The sequence below is a fragment of the Typopeltis vanoorti genome, chromosome 2 (assembly GCF_054136105.1).
Source record: "Typopeltis vanoorti isolate ZY-2024b chromosome 2, IOZ_Tvanoo_1.0, whole genome shotgun sequence".
Taxonomy (NCBI): domain Eukaryota; kingdom Metazoa; phylum Arthropoda; class Arachnida; order Uropygi; family Thelyphonidae; genus Typopeltis; species Typopeltis vanoorti.
The window spans coordinates 11,058,129-11,079,574 of NC_143550.1; the positions used below are offsets into that span (position 1 = coordinate 11,058,129).

At 35.4% G+C, this 21,446-nt stretch overlaps 1 protein-coding gene across 1 annotated transcript in view; it reads left to right on the top strand.

Moving 5' to 3' along the window:
* The window catches only part of LOC150108815 (uncharacterized), a 43,486-nt gene that overhangs the window by 12,131 nt on the left and 9,909 nt on the right, over positions 1-21,446 (top strand). The window lies entirely within an intron of this gene.

Below are 21,446 nucleotides of genomic sequence, written 5' to 3' on the forward strand. Positions count from 1 at the left end.
GAAGAAAAGAAATTAATGGTTTTTGCTGACAGGCGTCTTGGTAGCAGTTTAGCCTTTGATTTATAGAAAATATGTTGCGAACATGTGTTTACATTAAATGTAGTGATGGGAAAGAGGGAGTGAGGAGCATGTTACTAACTAGATACCCTAAAACTACTATTACACTATGCGCTTGTTATGCAAACCTTTATAGCCGATGAAACTAAATCTGTTATACGAACAAATCGTAGTCTTTCCCCCCCCCCGTAACCTGCTGTTGTGATTATAATCATTATTTCATCCGTGATAATTATGCTTGAACCTGCATGGTATTCGAATCCATTTCACCGATACTTGTGAATTAGTGAAATCACAAATACCGCTGGAGGAGGAACGAAATAATTGTCTTCTTTATTGCGAAATAAATATTCCATTTGGGATCATACGAACTTCTGCGAATATATACATAGCTGTCTCTTTAAAGGCAAAAACGTAAAAACTGATGTAGATTCCGCACCCGCGAGATCATGAATATGTTTGAATCCTCTGTAGCCTATTTCGTATCGACGATACCAGTTGTATGGAAAGTTCTATCGAATTCCCTACAGGAAGTGAAGAGCATTTATAATTTCTCCCTTTTTTATATTATTTAATCTGAAGGAGCCTCTCTAAAACGGTGGTTGCGAACTGATTCCTTTCGGAAACAGGTTACACGTTTTCGTCAGAAAAAAAACAAACAAAATGGCCTGAAAAGTACGTGCGCTGCCCTCATTGTCTTAATTGCTTCAGCAAAAGGGAAAAAACTCTCTCTCTCTTCCTACATGCACACACACACACACACACAGCTAAAATCTGGCTATAGGTTCAAATCTAATGGCGTTATACATCTTTCCTAATTTACTCTGTCATCGATATCCCGCTTATTAGAAACCGAAGTTATGTGAAAAAGTACACGTTTGTTCTCTAGTGCTTATATAAGGTAGTATAATTTATACTACCTTATTTAAGTATAATTTATACTACCTTATAGTACATATTGGAAGGGAAAATAGGTTAATAGTACAAAGCAATCTATACTTTGTACTATAAACTTTATACTTTGTAAACATAAACTACTCCTAATACACAGTAGTCTAAGTTTACAAATAGTATGGACTGCTTTGCACTATAAACATATTTTCCCTTCCAATATGTACTATAAGTACATATTGGAAGGTAGTATAAATTATATGGTACCTGATGATTCCAAACAGAATTTTCGATATTAACGGCATTGTTATGGTTATTTATAGTTACGCTATGTTACTTTTGTTCAGCATTGTATTTTCTTTCTCGTGTCGTATATGATCGAGTAAGATGTTATTTATTTATTTTGGTTTTGTTTTCTTTATCGAGTTGTATATTGTTTATTTTATTGTTCTAGACCATAGGTGACCAACAGCAGCCCCGCGGGCCGCATGCTGCCCGCGGCAGGATAAAAACTATATTAAATTATATGTATTATCAATTTAGCTATTAGTTTCGAACGCAGATTTTCTGATTGATATACTAGTTACTGTATATTCATTATTTCTGATGACAGAAACAATTTATATTCTCCATACGTAATCAAAATTGCTTTAAAAAGATTACTCATTTTATAAAATCTACTGCTTCTATGTGCGAGTTGTAGTAGTGGGAGTGGTAGATTTCTATGCGCTCCAGAGTAACGAATCATTGAAAGTCACTTGCTCTGCTCTGGTTACAGAGATCAGTTTCAGAGACTCAGAATCACAGTTAACAGTGTTGTTGTTACAGTTTGTGTCCCCTGGTCAGTTGTGTACTATGAGTAAGAAACGTAAGATCTGTGAAGAAAACAGGTCATTTCAGGAGGAATGGGAAAATGATTTTCTATTTGAAAATCATTGTGTGCCTTGTACACACAAATACACACGGAATATAACCTCAAACGCCACTATATACAGCACCATGCATCTAAATACCAAGAATACGCTGGACAAGTATGTACTAAAATTGTACGTAATTTGAAGAGAAAGGTTAGTGCTCAGAAATCTATTTTTACTAAACCAACATCAATACAAAAAAGCTCACTTTTGGCATCGTTTGTTGTAAGCGCAGAGATAGCATAAGCAAAAAAAAAAAAAAAAAATCATTATCTGCTGGTGAATTTCTAAAACACTGTTCTGTGAAAATGACACGTGCATTTAGGGAAGATAAAATGGTCAGTGAGTTTGAAAGCATCCCACTATCAAAACAAACTGTAACAAAAAGAGTCGACAAAATAGGTTCTCACATATTAAATAAATTAAAAAAGTGTTATTGCAGATTTAGCTTACTTCTCATTGGCTCTGGATGAATCAATTGACATAAGAGATACAGCTCAACTTCTAATTTTCATTCGCACTGTTTCCAAAGACTTTGTTATTAATGAAGAGCTACTAGCATTAGAGTCATTGCATAACACAGCCAAAGGTCAAGACATTTATGATGCAGTTATGAAGGTTGTAAATGGTACTGGTGACATCAACAATCTCACAGCTATTGTGACAGATGGCGCCAAATCAATGCGTGGTACTCAAACAGGATTAGTTGGCTTACTAAGGAAGGCCAGAATCAATTGCACTGCATTATACATCAGGAGGCTCTGTGTGGTAAAATTCTGGAGATAGAGGATGTTATGAAAACTGTGAAGTGTGTGTGAATCTAATTAAAGGCGGAAATCGGGCCTTGACACACTTCAAGTTTCTTTCTTTTCTAACATAAATGGAGGCAGAATATGACGATTTAGTGTTGTACACAGAAGTACGTTGGCTAAGCGGAGGGAACCGTTTGAAACGGTTTTTTGCTTTCAGATAGGAAATAAAACAGTTTTTAGAGGAACAGAGAAGACAAACAAAAAACTAATCACAAAACTATGTGATCCTCATTTTAGCAGCTTACTCGTCTTTCTAACAGACATCACACACCACATGAATGAACTCAATGTGAAGTTACAGGGACGTAACCAAACAATCTGAGATTTAGTTGGACACCTAGATGGGTTCATAAGTCGACCGAAGGTTTTTAAATTCACCCTAGTCAGAGGAAACTTGGTACATTTCCCTTCCTGCAGGGAGTTGATGGAGGAAAGTCATGATATTGACCTCAAGTTTTCTATGTCAATGTTAGACTAACTTTTGGAGCAATTCGGTAAGCGATTTTCTGACTTCAGTGACATGCGGCCACAACTGACATTATTTAACAAGCCAATGAAATGCGACATTTCAGAGCAGCATGACACTATTCAATTGGAGTTGTGTGATCTTCAAAGTGATCCCTTTTTCCAGTCAAGGGTGGAGATAGGCATTGACTTTTGGAAATTGGTACCAAGAGAAAAATATCCTGCATTGAGTGATTTCAGCTTCAGAATTGCATCTATGTTTGGAAGCACATACATATGTGAAATCACTTTTTCAAATTGCACTCAAATACACTTGCTCATTCACATATAAAGAAGCCGACGACTGATGACCACCTTCCAGATTTGTTACGAATAAATTCGTAACAAATCCTGAAGGTGGATTTGTTACACAAACAACGATAATGTTTATCGTCATCATCGTTGAAAATCGACTTTGATGAACTTGTTGCCGCACATGAACGCCCACAGTGTTCTCATTAAGTTGTGTTACATGTAAAAAAAACAGAAATATGTAATTAAATATAATTTAACAACTTATATTTAAATCAATCAAGTATTTTACATCGTTCTCACAGTAATAAAATGATTTAACAAATATAGTAATTCAATACATATAAATATTGCCTTTTTTTTTTCAAATCAAAAAATCATGTTTATTTGTAAGCTTCCTATAATAGTACATGTTGAACAATCCTATGTGTAACCTAAGAGCAACAGCTCATCTAGGTTACGATATGCATAAAGTTACAAAAGTTTATGTAACGCATTTTACTTATATACACATATGTACATTCATATAATATACATTACATATTATTATAATATAATTACATAATAAAATCGCAGATAAAATAAAATTTCATCATACAGAGAAAGTTGCATAACAACTAAGGAAAAATATAAACCAAAGCAGTTAAATAGCATTTAAATTTTACGTTTTACATATAAGACTGGATATTTGAATACAAATATGCTAAAAACCAATAATTTATACAATTATTTTGAAAAACTTTTTAATGAAAATTTTTTTTGAAAAACCTTGAAAAAAATGCGGAGTTTATTTTTATTTAAGTCCTGCCTAAAAGTGTGAGGCCCGTGACGCTACCATTCATCATATATTGGCCCTCGTATAGAATGAAGTTGGCCACGCCTGTTCTAGACAATCATTTCATTTTAAATTGAATTATTTAATTTAAAACAGTTAAATGTTTTGATCTTTTGCTCCATTTTTGATATTTCCTTTCTATATTGAGAATATTACATTAGAGTATTAAAGTTAATATGAAGAAAAAAGAAAAAGGACTTACATCCTGTAAAATGAACTTTTTTTTTTCATTTGATTTTTGGCTGGGAAGGAAAGGTTGAGGAGTAATAATATAAGACATATTATGTTAGGCAGCCTGTTTGTGTCGAAAGAAGAATGAATGGGAATTAATGAATTCCAGAATTTGCTATTTTAACAAACTCCTGAATTTAATCCAATCCTGGATTAAATTAAGTAATTAATTGGGTAAGTAAATATTAATAGAAATAATTCTAATATTAAATATATTTATAATTTTAAAAGTCGTATACACATATTAATGACAAATATGTTAATAAACTTGCAAGTTTCAGCCAAATTGTAATTTAGCTGAGCTTTGATGATTAGTATTGATTACTGATGGGGAATTAATTGTTTACTTTCGAAAGATCTGAATCATGAGGCGATGCATGAGCACTTTCTTCCAATGCCAAGGAATTCTGGTGATCGTAGTGAGATGAGAAGAGCTATTTTTTTAAATCTTTTTTTTCTATATTGAGAGTTTTTTGTTTCGTTTCATTTATGTGTTCTACAAATTTTCATTTAACCGTAAATTTCATTTACGTGTTCTGACAGGTAAATAATTTATTTATTTTTTATTTAATTTTTTATTTTTTTTTAAGATTTTGGGGATTCAGCGGAAGTCGTATTTCACAATTGTGAATTTTGGCAAGAAATAAGGAAGTCCAGATTAGAATTGATAGAATGCATTTCGAGAGACAAAATCTGCGTTTCGTATAAACAGCAATTGGTTGATTACTCCTAAGCTTTTCTCCTTCATTCAAAATCTAACCGATCATGAAATGCAAAACTATAATAAAATAAATTAATAACTTAAATCGGTCGTCTTTTCAGATACATCTTCCGTACCAGTGTTTACTTACTTTGGCTTTTAACTTCCTGTTATTTCATGCACATTTCAATACCGTATTCTGGCTCTATTATGTGGGTTCTTAGATCACTGGGCATGTGGAAAATAATTTCTTCTTCCAGAGCAAGAAAAAATGATTTCTTTACTGTTAACCTGGAAGACTAAGACCAATGACTCTTGTGATGACACGATTCTTTCAGAGGCTTACAGAATTGCAAATCCATCCATTCTGTACTGATATCTTTATAGTTTTGATTTTCACGACAGTTCATCTCAAAAATCCAGAATTACAGCAGTGAAGTCCAAAGTCGTTTGCAGTGAGACAGCGCAAATCATCTTGGTGGTGGCAATGCATCATGAAATATTTTTTTCGCCGATCGAAATATTTGTAAATATGTAGTATATTCGTATTGGTATCCTGAATGGAGAAAGGCTTAGATGATCTGGAAACCCTGATTTAGAGATTGGACATAATACTTTTCTCAAGCCTTTTCTACCCTGAGTAATGGTCTCACTCGCACCGGGCAATAAAAACAATTCACCTCCTCATCATTTACATTCAGAAACATTCCTGGCTATGGTCTGTGTTGAGTCTGATACGCATCCCTTTAATTATTAGCATTTTGAAAGGACTAAATCCGCTGCCTAATCTTATAATTAGATCGAAAGTGTTTCACTAAAGGTTGATTAATGTCACGCAAGCTAACGATAAACCTTCTTGTTTCTAATTCCTTGTTAAAATTATTTCAAAATTATTGATGTACGAATACTTCAAAGCATGCAGTATACTCATATCAGTGCAAGCATTGTGAATGAATTCAAGAATAAGTATGATAGCTGGTGCGTGTAGTATGTGGCCTCCCTGGTGGTCTCTCTCTCTTAATAATAACAACAATAATAATAATAATAATAATAATAATAATAATAATAATAATAATAATAATAATAACAAAATCGACCATCCTGACAGTCATAAAGATGTATGGGAAAATGTATGGATTTTTTAATCTAAATAAAAAAGAAGACTAGTGTGCTGAATTTGTGCTGCTAACAATAACTTAATGGTTTAAAACGGTTCTGTGAAATCTTTGATTGATGAACTTAAGAAACGCAATAAAAGGTTATGCATTATCAACAGCTTTGTATTAATTTTATTTAAAACTGTAGTTTTTTTTGTAAAATTTATAAACTTTACACTACCACAGGGGTACGCTTTTATTTTCCCACTATTTTAAATTGAATTTGTGATATAGGGTAACTTTTGCGTACATATCTTTATCCTGTTATTTTTCTCATGCAGACGTTTTTCACTTTCTTTGCGAAATAGGACGACCTCCTGTCAATCTTATCACCACTCGCAGACCATACTTTCTGCTAATCATCCACTGGTTGTTTATCCTCAATAAATATTTGTAGCGTGAGACTATCTGGTTTATCTTGTTTCTGTTTACTATTCTCGCTCTCTCTCTCTCTCTCAAACTAATAGTTATTCGGAAGAATGTGAATACTGAGACCGAGACGTAAAATAATACACATTTTAATAAAATGATCTGAATTTCAGAGCCTGGTTATGTAATTTTAAAAACCTAGAATGTGTATAAAAGTTCTCCTTAAACCTCATTACATTATTGTTCTTGCGATTAGATACACTAGCAACACACACACTAGACAAGGTGTTGCACTATTTGTCTTACGATTGTTATTTTTAATAGAATATTGCATTTATATTGTGAAAAACGGTTAATAATTCACATCACATCGTAAATTTATTATTACATTATAGTGTTTAGTATATTATTATAATACTTATTATTATTCCAATATTATATTATTATTATACAAGAGGCTGTGTAGCTCAGTGGATGTGGCGTTTGCACATCACAGCGCTTAACCGCAAGAAGGAAGACTTTGTTTCGAATCTAGTCGTTGACTAGAGGAAATATTTCTAAGCCTTTCTTCGACCGGTTTCCGAGTTAGTCGATTTCTGGCACGAGCACCGGTTTTTTTCTCCCAGAAACTTGGGTTTTTAGTCCCATAAACACAAGAAAATCGCCCGTAGACCCCACAGTATTTTCAGACATATGAATATATTGTGTTAGGGTTATGGACCACGAGTGGTGGCCCTTGTTGAGCCGTCTCTCTTCAATAAGTGCCGCTTAATTACTGAAAGTTTAACTTGCTCAGGTCACACTATTGTTTCTTTCCCATAATTTCTTTCCTACTTCTATTTGTCTCATAACCTTAGGCCTTCTCTCTCTCTGATTGGCTACCAGTGGAGATTGAACTGCCCACTTAGTCTCCAAAAGTTTGATAGGGCTAAAACGACCACTTCTGGGAATAAAAGGCGTTATCTGATTTTTTTTTTATTATTATACCAATATTAAGTGTTTTATATTATTTATATTTTATATAATTAATTTAAACACAGCATCTTAATCTTAATTATCGAGGATTATCAAGTAATGATTTTATATTAAGCTATCGCCATTAGGTTAGTCAAAGATTAATAAACAAACTCCTCCTTCATTGTAATATATACATTCCACAGTTTTTTACTTTTTTCCCCCCAGAAGATCTCTTCGTATTTCTAGCTGCGGAGACCACTTATGTGAGGCTGTGGTAGTCGTATGCTCTGACCAGTTTTTGGGATGATTCTTGAACTTCCTTGAAAAGGCCAAGAAGCTGTTAACCGGCTTTCCGCTTAAGGGAGACATGCGTTTTCTGTTGTCTTCTCGTCTTTTGACGAATAAGGAACTCATTCTCCTCATTCCTTCGGTAGGCTGTTAGGAGGAATTCGGCATTTTTTGAAGCAGAGTTTCTCTCATACAACCACAATGGTTCCGAACTGGCTGTTGGATATATGTTTTCTGTGCTCTTTCGCTTCTTTTTTTTCTGTTCCCTACTTGCTCAGGTCACACTATTGTTTCTTTCCCACAATTTCTTTCCTACTTCTATTTGTGTAAGGTTGCTTTTACAGAGTCCAGTCGGAGGTTATTCCAAAAGGTATAATTTCTTCAGTTATGAATCAGCTGTACTTGGCGGAATGTTTGGCACTTCAGATTGTTTTTTTCTCTCCTGTAAACGTTACTTTTCTCCAATTTCAGGTTTCTAATTTTCTGATGGGTGACTCAAAATGATGGTATTGTCAGCTACTTTCGCATTGTTCAAAATATGTAGCCATTCTTTCTTGTAGAGCTCTCTTCATGTCAATAGAAGAGTGACCAACTGGAGTATATTACAAAAGCCTACAGACTTATCATGGTAAATCTCTCCTACCTGCCGCATATATCTCATAGTTATGCTTAAACGCATTCACATTCTTAGAGTTCACAATATAATCAGGCAATGCGTTCCACTCATCACCACACTGTTATCCACTTAAAATATACTCCTCACCTTCTTAATCACCCCTCTCTTCGCCTTCCATCTGCCCATTTCATCTATCCTCGTAGCTAAAATTCCACATTCTTCGAATAACTTTTGTCAACAGTTCGGCTCCTTCTCCGAAGTGTATCCACTACAAAATTTAGTGACCAGATCGAGCACAACAGTCCAAATTTAACTAGATGAAGAATTTTTTTTACAATCGAATCAGCCATTTTATATCTGCTGATTGATGCTCTTAATTACTTCTGCAGTCCTATGAGGTGTCTTTAGTACCTTTGCAACATGCGCCTTAAATTTCAAATTTCGATCCTCTATAACCCCAAAATCCTGAGCTTCCTCCACTATATTTTCACATAAGATTATGCAGTGTCCAAGACGCACATCCCAAAATTCAAAACCTTAGGAATGTTAAACTGACCATTCATCTGCCAACATTTCCAGCTTATTTTGATCTCCCTGAAGAGCCACCACAACAGCACTACACTCAATAACCTTTTGCAGCTTCACTTTATATGCAAACAACCGAGAATACCTTTCCAAATTCCAGTGAATTAGATCAATTTCATTAATATAAAGGTTGAAAAAGTAATGATCTCAGTGTCGAGCCCTGTGGATCTCCTCTGCTGTATACTCTGATTGTCTTCATTCTCCCACTATATTTATGCAGTGTCACAATCGTACCCTCCTTCCATTTCTCAAGCACTTTTCTATTCGAGGTTTTCATTAAACAGCCAAATCAATGGAGCTGTTAGTTGTTCGGCAACTGTTAGACTTAAGAAATTTCGCCATATGTCTTAAGAGGCATGTGGCGAAATTTCATCCACTCTGACTTTTCATCCACTCACATTGTTGATATCCAGAGTACTTTGTATGGTAAATACATTCATTCACGTACTTCCAATCCTTCAACCCTCTTCATCTCCTTTGGAATAAAACTCACCTCAGCAGAATGAAAAACACTAATAAAATATTCATTAAACATTAAATAAATATTCATTAAATATTCACTAATATATCACTCATGTTGGTCACTCGACCACCTGTTCCATCTAGCAAGACCATTCGTTCACACTTCTTTCTCTTGCTGGGTACATAACGAAAACATTCCTTAGGAGTGATCCTTGAATACAGTGTATTAGTACCCACTCATATTCTAATTTCTACCCTTACTATACTAGTCAGCTTCCTTGATTTAACTTTATATTCTTCATATAAATATTCACCACCTCTCATTCTATACTTTTCCATAATCTCCTTTTCATCTGTAATACTTGATATCAGTAGTCATCTATACTGTCCCAATTTTTTTTTTTTTTTTTTAAACTTTATATCACTCCTGGTATCCACTTTGTCATTGTTGTTAGCACGTGCTCCTTGCTGATTACTGACCTCTTTATCTTTCAATTCCTCCATCCATGCTGTCCAAAGTTAATTTCGAAGACTATTAAAGTCTTCTGCCTTGTAATTCTACATCAGTTCCTTTCTTTTTAAGAATTTTGCATGCCTATGTACCTCCTAGTCAATACCATATAGTCACGCTATAAACAAAACAAAAACTTTTAATCCTTGCTTTCTCTCCAAAACATACTGTTTAAGACATTTGTCACTCAAGAATTCCCGAAACTGAGTTTCCATATTACCATAGGCTACCTCCTCTATCTTCTATCCAACTTAAAATCGGTCAAGTTGGCTGAGTGGTTAGCGTACCCGCTCTCCAACCAACCCTCCTGTAGAGACCAAACATGGAACTTTTTCAAGCCTACAATACGCGAGGCGGTGGTCTCACACTGGGCGATGGCATCCATGCCCATAGCGGGATTCGAAACCACCGCCTCGCGTATTGTAGGCTTGAAAAAGTTCCATGTTTGGTCTCTACAGGAGGGTTTTCGGACTATATAAAAATAAATTAAAAAATTACAAAGAGCCTGTGTAGCTCAGTGGATGTGGCGTTTGCACACCACCGCGCTAGGCCGCACGAAGGAAGTCTTGGTTTCGAGTCTAGTCGGCGACTAGAGGAAATTTTTCTAAGCCTTTTTTCGACCGGTTCCCGAGTTAGTCGATCTCTGGCACGGGCAAGCAGGTTTTTCCTCCCGGAAACTCGGGTTTTTCGTCCTGTAAACTCAAGAAAATCGACCGTAGAACCCACATTATTTCAGACATTAAATATATTGTGTTAGGGTTAGAGACCACGAGATGGCGGCACATTTGAGCCGTCTCTCTTCACTGTGTACCGCTTAATTAGTGATAGCCTTGGGCCATCTGTCTCTGATTGGGTACCAGTGGAGATTGAACTGCCCACTCAGTCTCCAAAAGTTAGATAGGGCTAAATGGCCTCGCCTACTCCCGTATATACGGGAATAAAAAGGCGTTAGCTGATAACTGAAATTACAAAAATATATCCCATCCTATCAGTGGTTTTAAACTAGCACTTAAGCGCCCACGACTTTTCCAAATATTCTTGGACCCTGCAACCGCAACCGTAACGCGAGGATAAGGAGGTTAGCACTATGCCTCACGCTATGGTCTATGTCTGTAGATACATGTGTTCACGGGGTCAGTTTGTCTTTTCTAGACCGGCCAACTCACCTTTCGTCGAAAGAGACCAGATAAAGGTTCCTCACGTCGCTGACGCGAATCGAACCCTGATCTTTCAGAACAAAGGGCTTTCTTTAACAACTGAGCTACGGAGGTTTATACAAAATATACAAAATTGATAAAAAATGGGAAAAAAAATCCTTAACCCACCCAGGGTAAACATGTACTATAGGTTTACTAAAAATCTTTCGTGGGTGGAACCACATATACAAAAAAATAAGATCACTAATAATGATCACCAGCTTTCCACTCACCAAGTCAATTTTGCCTGAACATTTCCTGTTCATCGCCAGCTATATTCTCTGACATTCAGCTATATATCTGATTCACTCTACACACCTTCCACGTCATACGCATTATATCCCTTACGGCTCTCTATCCTGACAGGGTGCATCCCATCAGCTGTCAAGAGCAACACTCTGCCACACCATTTCTTACCCTCTTATCCTTCCGAGAAAAAGTACATCCTTTTACCTCTCTTCCTGTCAGCACATCCTCTTCTGTTAACCATGTTTCAATATTACCAATAATCTTATGTGAGATTGAATCAGTCAACCCCACTAACTCATTCCCTTTATTCCTAATGCCCCATGGTATTTGTACATAGAAAAAGGTGCCATTGCATTCTTCTCTCTCTCTCTGCATATAGTAGTGTCAGCGCTCCTCCTCAATGTATTATTTTCGGCTGTAGTCTCCAATGTATTAAACGTTACCTTGTCTACTGAAACAACTTTTCTACATGCCGTCGTCCTGCCTGCACCAAACCCTATCAGTTCTAGTTTCGCTGCCCAAACATTTGCATCAACCTCTTCAAAAGTTTATTCCCTGTTCTGATGCAATCTATTTCTTCCATACAGCTCTCTACTGCCATCAAATGCACTCCAAACATCCCCATATTCCAGTCTTATCTTCCTACACATTCTTGTGATCGTATCATTTATTATCACCGTTCTTAACTCCTCGTTGTGAAAGCAGGGAAGTACACGTCCCCATCATGCTTTCCTGTTGCACAGTTTTTAACGATGTTCGCAACTCTTTTGCAACTCGACTGATTGATTAACGCTGCCTCTCAGATCATTAGTATCAGCCATCACTATTATATCCTCTTCATTGCCAAAATTACCATCTCAATTGTTCTTGCCAGGCAAGCACTCTTCGAAAATCTTACTCGCACACCCTCAATCACTGAATCTCATATTGCGCCTCTCACACCTTCATTTCTACTCACACTGGAATTCTACCACCAGTTGAAATTGGTCAACTGGTGGTAATACCAGTTTACCTGTAAATGAAGCCAAAATACTTTAAACATTTACCAGTAATTACATGTTTTCTAATAGTATTTCGGTAAATCAGAAACATTTTAATCGATATTATGATAATTTCATGTTGACTAATTTTGTAAAATTAGTTCATTGTTTGAATAAACCGCTCGTATGTTAATTATTTATTATTATTCATTATTTATTAATTATTCATGCTTATTTAGCTGTCGGCTGCTTGCATTATTACCTCAAATTTTCGTGATTAATATAACTTTGTATTACTAGCAGTATTAATTATAATTTCTTACAAATATGTGATATGCCAGTTTCAGTTCGGTAGACTTTAATTTTTAATTTTGGTAGACTTTAATTATATATATATAAAGAAGCACTTCTCCAGGCTCTTCGCGAAAATATCCAATTATTCTGATACTGCATATTGAAAACAAAATTATATCCCATGATTTTGTGTTCTTATTCATCATGGAAAGAGAGGGAGAAGGGGAGAAAGAGAGAGAGAGAGAGAGAGAGAGAGAGAGAGAGAGAAAAGGGGGGGGTGGCAGTGAGTAGTGTTAGTATCAATTGTTTACTTATTGTTTCGGATAGTGAAAATCAAATGTAAGAATTAGAATATTTCTTGTGACTTGGTATTTGGTAATAGCAGGTATTGAAAGGTTTATTTATTTAGCCATGAATAAAAATTCATGTGGTATTATTGTAAACGTAACGAAGGGGAAGATTCAGGTTCTAAAAACAGTGCTAAAAAAGCCAGCACAAAGCTTATTAAGCAGAGCGAGGAGAATATTAAGAATACATCACCTTCAAATAAAAGTATCAAGGTTAAGACTAACTGGGGATTCTTGATAAAAAATTTCACCACATTTTAACAAAACAATCGGTGATCTTTTTCTGCTTTGGTAGCCGGGATGCTTGTAGATGTTTTTGCATGGGATGGGTTCCTCTATAGCAAATTTACATATAAATATACGACGACGAAGATAACCGTGGGCATAGACTTCAAAACTTTACAATACATAAAAAAAAGAAAAAAATCAACTGAAATTAGTGATTCCGTGTCTCTGAGATTGCTGCAACTTCACACTCGATTCCTTCGGCATCCGTTGAGTTATCAAAGAAGAGGGGGGGGGAGATGTAATTGGCTATAAAGGAAAAAAAAAAAAATAAATAAAAATAACCTGTAAGGGTCCTACTGAAGAAAAAAAAACTTTTGTTTATTTTCAATAAACAAAAAAATTACAGGAAAATATTTAAAAATGGTTCTTGATTGGCGAAATAGTCAGTCAACCAACAAATTAGAAGCTGAGCGATTTTTTTTTTTTTCAGCTTATAAATTAATTTGAACCCAAGATCGCATCGAGGGGACCACAGTTATGTTTTTCTACGCGATCATTTTATTAAAAACGACGCACAATAAAAAAAAAAGTAGTGAGTTTTTATATCTGTGCTTTCCTTATCTTTAAACTATTTGTGTTTTTGTAATAAAATATTTTGTTTTTTTATAATTTATATGAATAGTAGCTAGATAGGTTATAAAGGCCTCGCCTACTCCCTATTAGGGAATAAAAGGCGTTAGTTGATTTTTTTTGATGTTTTTTAAATAATATTTTATGATAGTATATCATAAAAATTACTGTTTCGTTGTCTCGGGTAACACGTTGTGTCGTTTGATTATTTGCACAAGTGCATTGTTATTCGTAAGCGGGAGAGCCCTACTTAATTTAGGTTAAATCCGCTTGGGACTGTTTGTTACTATATTGGCATAGGAAGCAGAAACAACTGACCTTTGTCCGTTCCTTGGGGCAGGGCTGTGACTTCTCTTTTCCGTGGTGTAGACCTTTGACCGACTCCTGCTGAGCCAGAGGGATGGCTGTTGTTGGCGTTGTACAATTACTGCTCGTTTTTGCAGTAGATGAGTCTAGAGATTCAAAGACTATGACAGACTCAACGGCATTTCTTTGCAGTGACTAAAGAACTTTATTATTAATATTTAATTTTTACTTCTAATATCTTATGACGGTAAGGCGTGTAGAAAAAATTGACTTTTAATTTCCTGAAAGAGTTCAGGTTAACGATTATTTTCTTATAATATTTAAAATTTAAATGATCTATAAAGCACTACTAAAATAAGCTTTGAGTAGGCGCAAGCTAAGACCATCTCCTACCTCCGCTTTATTTAAATTATTAACTTCGTCAAAATATCCGAATAACAAAAATTATTTACATTATACAGTATATAATGTAGATATTACATATAAAATTAAGAAAGAAGAAATGAGGCGACAGAAAGGAAAGGAAAAGCCTTTTATATTGCCATATAATGGAGAAGACAATACAGTTTTTATGGCTACAGTTTATTGTATTTCCTTCTACTAAGCGGTTGATGTTGTCTGGATAAACTACAGCTTTGGATGCTACAGTAAGGAAACTAACGTTATCTCCTCAAATCCACAAAATGGTACCATTTGGACTCAGTGCGTTGAACTGAGCTTGACTTCCCTGTCTGATGATGGCCATCAGCAGTCGACCATTCATGTTCCTACATAGAATTCACAAGAGATGTAGCTTGAATTCAGTGAATGATAAACTAGGCCGCCAGAAGAAAGCGTTCTGAGTTTCATTTGAACGCTTTTGTTTTGTAAACGTTTCTTCAACCGGTTCCCAAGTTAGTCGATCTCCAGCACAGACAAGCGGCTTTTTTCCTGTAAATTTGGGTTTATCATTCTACATTTGAAGAATATCAAATGTAGAACTAACTCTTTTCAGACAAGAATATATTGAATTAGGATAAGAGACAACGACGTTGCTTCTCTTGTCTGCCTCTTTTCACTGGATACTGTTTACAATTGGTCAGTCTAGGGCCAGCTATCTCTGATTGGCTTTGATGATATTGGTTGCTCCTCAAGTCTCCAAACGTTGTATATATATATATATATATATATATATATATATATATATATATATATATATATATATATATATATATATATATATATATATATATATATATATATTGTCCTATTCCTTAGGTAATAATAGTAGATTACAGCTTTGGAAGCAAGGTAATAAAATTTTTAAAAAACTCACATATTCTGTTTCTCTGCTTTGTGTTTAGTAAGTACCAGCAGCATCCATTGCTACATGTTACAGTTGCAATAGGCGATATCCAGTGAATGATAATCCTTTTATCATTCACTGGATATCGTACCAGGTCGGATGCAACATGTTTGCATCCAACCTGGTACATTTCGTCTTAAAGAGGAAATCGTGCTGAAAGCTAAGTGACATGACCCAAACGGTGAGTTTGGAAGTACTGACTTCAGAGATGATGGTAAACTTTATCAAATTTCGAAGGCAGAAGTGCTAGAGACCAATTCAGATGACACAAGATGAAAAGTGGATTCTTGAAAGTTTCTCGTTGAAATTCGATTTCATGAAGCAACATCGAAAATCTTCATAATGCTGTGTGATTTTAGTTATATTCATATTGATTAAAAATAAAAATATAAAAAAAAAAGACACACGCACATATACAGTATATCGTTCGCATAAAGTTCGGTCAGTGATGTCTGGTGATTCGGCCTGGCTCGCAAACGGAGTTCCCATTCATCTCACAGGTGTTCGATAGTGTTGAGATGACAGCTCTATGCAGGCCAGTCAAGCTCCAGAACACCCATCTCATCAATTCATTCCTGCACAGACCTCGTTTTGTGGAAGAGGGTATTATTATAGGAAAGGGCTTTCACTGAATTGTTTTCCATAAATATGGAAGCAAAGAAACTGTGGAAATATTATTATATGCCACAGCTTTAACATTTCCTGAATCATGAAAATCACTCCAGACCATGATGCCCCTCCACCAAAATTCAGAGCACATGCGAACAGTCACTGTTCTCCTGGATTACCCCAAACCTACACTCTTCCGACGGACTGCCATATAGTGAAGCGTGATTGAACTCTCCAGAGAACGTGTTTCCATTGTTCCAGAGTCCAATGTCCGCAAACTATACATCACACCACCTAACGCTTATCTTTGTTTTTTTGGCGTTAGGTTTTTGTGAGAATGAAAGGCCAGGGAAACCCATGTTTTTCAGCTCCCGATGAACAGTTGTGATGGCAGCGTTGTCTGCAGGGAATTTTGAAACTCGGTAACAGACGCTCATCCGAGAAATATTTTCACACCAAAACCTTCAATACTCGACGTTCCCTCTATTTTATTTTTCTATGGCTTAAGGTCGTAATTGTGCTGTTGTAGCTTCTTGGCTGTTCCAGTTCACACTAACATCGCTAACTGTTGATAGGGACAGATGCATCTGGACAGAAATATATCGAACTGAGTTGATTGCAGAGGTGGCATCCCTATGATAGTGCGTTATCTATATTCACCGATTTCCTTGGCGGCTCATTTCGATGTTAATTTGTCTATGAAGATTGCAAATTTTCGATTAGATAATTAATTTGCTGTCTTTGCTATATGAATCCTAAACTTCAGCTTCCTGTTTACTGAAATCTCAGGAAACCTAGCCTATACAGTTTCTTCTGGCATAATACCACCACTAATGTAATACGCCATTGGATGTATCATTACACTGAAGTGAATAATTTTATAATTAATTGCATTAATCCGAGAGCAGCCATTTTATAGCCTATTCAATTTATTCTGCAAGTGCTGCAGGTCAGTCACATTCCTAATTACTTTGCCTATATTTAGCCATCAGCAACTAGTGTATGTCTTCTCTTATTGTCAATTTCAATGTCAGTTCTTCCCAATGTCATTAATAAGAAAACTGCATAAATATACCCAATCACTGATCTTTGGGTAACGAAAGACCACTTTAATTCTTGCAGGCTCAGGCCCCTGTATACCACTGTTTGATAGCTTCTTTCCCGTCAGCCATCGCCTAATTTAGAATATTAGTTTTTTAGTTGCAATTTATGCAACAGCCTTTCATCATTTTTCCTATCAAAAGTTTTAGTAAATTCCAATATTATCATAGTGTATCCATTATTTTTGTCTAACACAACAATAACATTAGTACTTTAAGGTGTTTCATCTCGCAAAAACCGATTAGAAAAATACACGCAATTTACAGCCATAGTAGACAGGAACAAATTCTATATAACAACATCAGTTTCAATTTCCTAAGAAGCTAAGCTTCTTGGTTGTGACAAGCTATTGAAAGGGATCTGGCAGAAAATATGTGGTCACAGCGATATACTAGCACATTCGATTTCAATATCTCTTGAATATTGAACGAGCTACAAATTGTATTTCTTTTTTCGTGTAAATAATTGAGGATGATATAATCATGAAGACTCCGTAGCAATAGGGGACTCTATCCGTCCTGAGGGCCGGATGACAATAGGAGGAAAGGATATAATCATAAATTCAAAAGAACACTAGGCTTTCATGAAGTATTTATATACTTCATTAGGTACCGTAACCGTTCATGTTTTAATCGAAACCTCGACAGAAAAAAAATCTACATTTCAAAATGCAAATTTTACATTAACATTTTCACAAATTCATCGTAGTGTGCCTTTGCGATGCTGAAGAGATGTGATATATACTAGTAGCAAGTGAGTTCCCGTCTGATAATGAAAGCAGAATAAATCAATCATTAACAATAGGCGTTTACAACAAATTGATTCAAATTTTCAATGCCTAGATAATTTAAACAGATATCATATTTAATGTTAACAATAAACACACATTATTAATTTGTAGTTGAAGTTGGATGAGTGGACAACATTGCTTGTAAACCGACAGACGTTGCTTTCGAAGTTCATTGTGACCGAAATATTAATGGATTAATTCAGGTGGTAGGATTTTGATCGTCTTGTGTGCAGGCAGACTCCAGTTAAGGAGAACGTCACTGTAACGTTTACCTTCAATAGAGACCTCCCGGCTATTTGTCTTCATTAGCATTAAAAAAAAAAAAAAAATCCATTCAGCTTTCAGGAACCGAGAGCGACATTTCTTATGCCTTCAACAATGCACAATTCAACCTAGTAAATATCAATGCAGGTTCAAGTTCATCTACTGGATCTAGAAATGTAAATATTGAGACTATTGAGAACAATATTAACGCAATCTGTAGCTTATTTCTTCATTTACACTGAAGAATGTAATTAATACATACGTTAAGTAATAAATACGTTAAGTTTATCGTAATTTTGGATTAAAATTAATGAAGAATTTCCATCGCTTACCATTCCCAACAACCTACTTATGTGAAAACAAAAGACAGGAAGAAACATGCTGAAGGGTGCACTAAAAGAGCGCGTAACATTGTCCTTCGGTGTATTAGATTGGAATAAACGCGCAAACAGGCAAGCAGACCCATCGTATTAAATACAGGGCGTTCGGGATAAATTTGACAGTTTCGTAAGGAAAAAGAAAATCTTCTTTGTATCTATTAAATTTAATGAATTGACAAAAAAACATTACAGGCAGAGTTAATTACAATACTATCAACAAGATTTACTCAAAATAACCACCATTAGCATTGATCACAGCTTCAATTCTGCTTCGGAACCTCGAACAAGCTGATGCTACAGTCTCCCTGGGAAGGGCCGCAAAAACTGTTTTAATTTTATCCATTAACTGGGCTTTTGTATTACTGGAAGTGCGATTGGTGTCTTTTTCAACTGCGCCCCATACAAAATAATCCATGGGGTTAAGGTCTGGGGAGTTTGGAGGCCAAACATTTGGACTGGTGAAGTCGTAGAAATTTTCAGACAACCATTTTTGACTTTTCCCAGAGGTGTGGCAAGGGGCCGAATCCTGCTGCCATATATACGGCCTACCATTGGCTACCCTTGTTATCCAGGGCTTGACTACAGTTAGCAACTCCACGAACAAAGCCCGAATTCCAATGCCAGGGTTCTTCAACACCTGTTCCTGCAGATTTGCGAGGAATTCTGCTGTACGAACGCAATCAGATCGTCTGCTAGGGATCTTTCTTCTTGCTACATCCTCGTAGTCACCATTGCAAGTCTCTAGTTCATGCCTGATTGTTTTTACTGTATTCAGGGAGCATTGGGCAGCAGTCGTAATATCCTTATTTTGATGGCGGGCACGAATCATCATGATACAAGTTATTCTCTTCCATGATTCAGGTGGGTTCCAGCTATCCATCCTCTCTGACATCTTGTATATGAATGAAGAAGGGTCCAAACTTTTAAATGAAGAGAAGTGTGTGTTAATACATGTAACTTACGGAAAAATATAATTAATTATAAATATGTCAAATTTATCCCGAACACCCTGTATAAAATAGGATTTTCTGTTTTGAGGGTGTTTATTTTGAGTTTATTTTTTTCTATGCTGTATTTAAATATTAATTAAATCAGTGTGTGTGTCGGGATGCGATGTAATATGTGGTTCGCCATCAAAATAACTTTGAAAAACACTGGCCTCTTGTAATTACGGAACTTTCCTTGCGGAAACGCTACTCAAGTATTGCACAAATTAAAGGATAATTTTTCTTACCTACCTACATATTGATTTTTCGTAATTCTAATTTTTCTTAACGTTAGCAGCTGAATAATTTTTATGTCCATAACTCTTCTGCAATGTTGTATAATAAGACAATATCCATACACTCTCAAAATGTGACTAATACGAAAATGAACATTTCTATTCAAGTCATTCTCTATAAATCAAATTACACAACTGTGTTGCTTTCTTTCGATTAATGATAGAATAGAAAGAGAAGGAAATAATTTTTTGAGATTTTTCAGTGTGTGTGTGTGTGTGTGTGTGTGAAGAGTCACTACAAATCAACGCCAGAATAGTAACCGTGACCTTCAACTTATTTCGTAAGTTCAAGGTTCTTCATTTCGTTCCCTATTGATAGATCTTTTCTTCTATCTTCTTGTTTCTAGAGTAGTAAGATGTGAATATCTGTTACAGAAATGAGTGAAGATTGAAAGTTTACATTTGCAGTAGTAAGGGCTACTATTACTTAACTTTTAATTAATGCAAATTAATTAAAAGTTAAGTTTAATTTAAATTAATGCAAAAGTTTCGATCTAAGAAAGGATAGACAAAGAAGTAAGCACCTAAGAGGCACATGTTTTTTTTTTCTCTCTCTCTCTCTCTCTCTCTCTCTCTCTCTCTCTCTCTCTCTCTCTTGTAGTTCTGGATATCGTTAGCAGGGCACAGTGATACACAGAAATTGCTTTTTTGTTTGATTTGGATTTTAGGCCGAAGCAACTAAGGCAATGTGGGAGTGTCTGTAAAGTTAGTGTTCTGCATCTCGCTCATTTGCCTGCATGCGGAATGAAAAAACGCGTTGAATGGAGGAAAAACCCTGCCACTGACGCTAGTTCGCTTTGGAATGAAAAACTCTGATAAAGATTATTCGCGTAGAAAAACTGAACAGTTTTAAGAATTGATCTGTATCAATGCTTGATTCTGTTAATATATAAGAAAAAAAGCCTGACTCTTTAAACAACTTTTAATTTAAACATTGTTTATTCGGACGCCATTGTGAAAATAACTAGCATTAGGACTAATTCAAATTAGAGATGCTAAGCTCAGAATTTTTCTTTGTGTAGCCTTCTGTATCAAATTGCTACTAAAATTGAAAAAAAAAAAAAAGACTGAAAATAGAAGAAACTGAAGATATCAGCTACATCATGAATAAAAAAATTATAGAATAAATAAAATATAAATTAGCAGTATACAAGACAATTTTCAAACTAGTATAACTTATGTATTTGAGAGCTGGATTAGAAATAAATCTGTTGATCAAAGACTAGAGCAAGACAAAGAGAAAAATTCGCTTTGAGAAAAATTAGGACCATGAATAAACGGTCAATGGTAGAATATTATTAAAA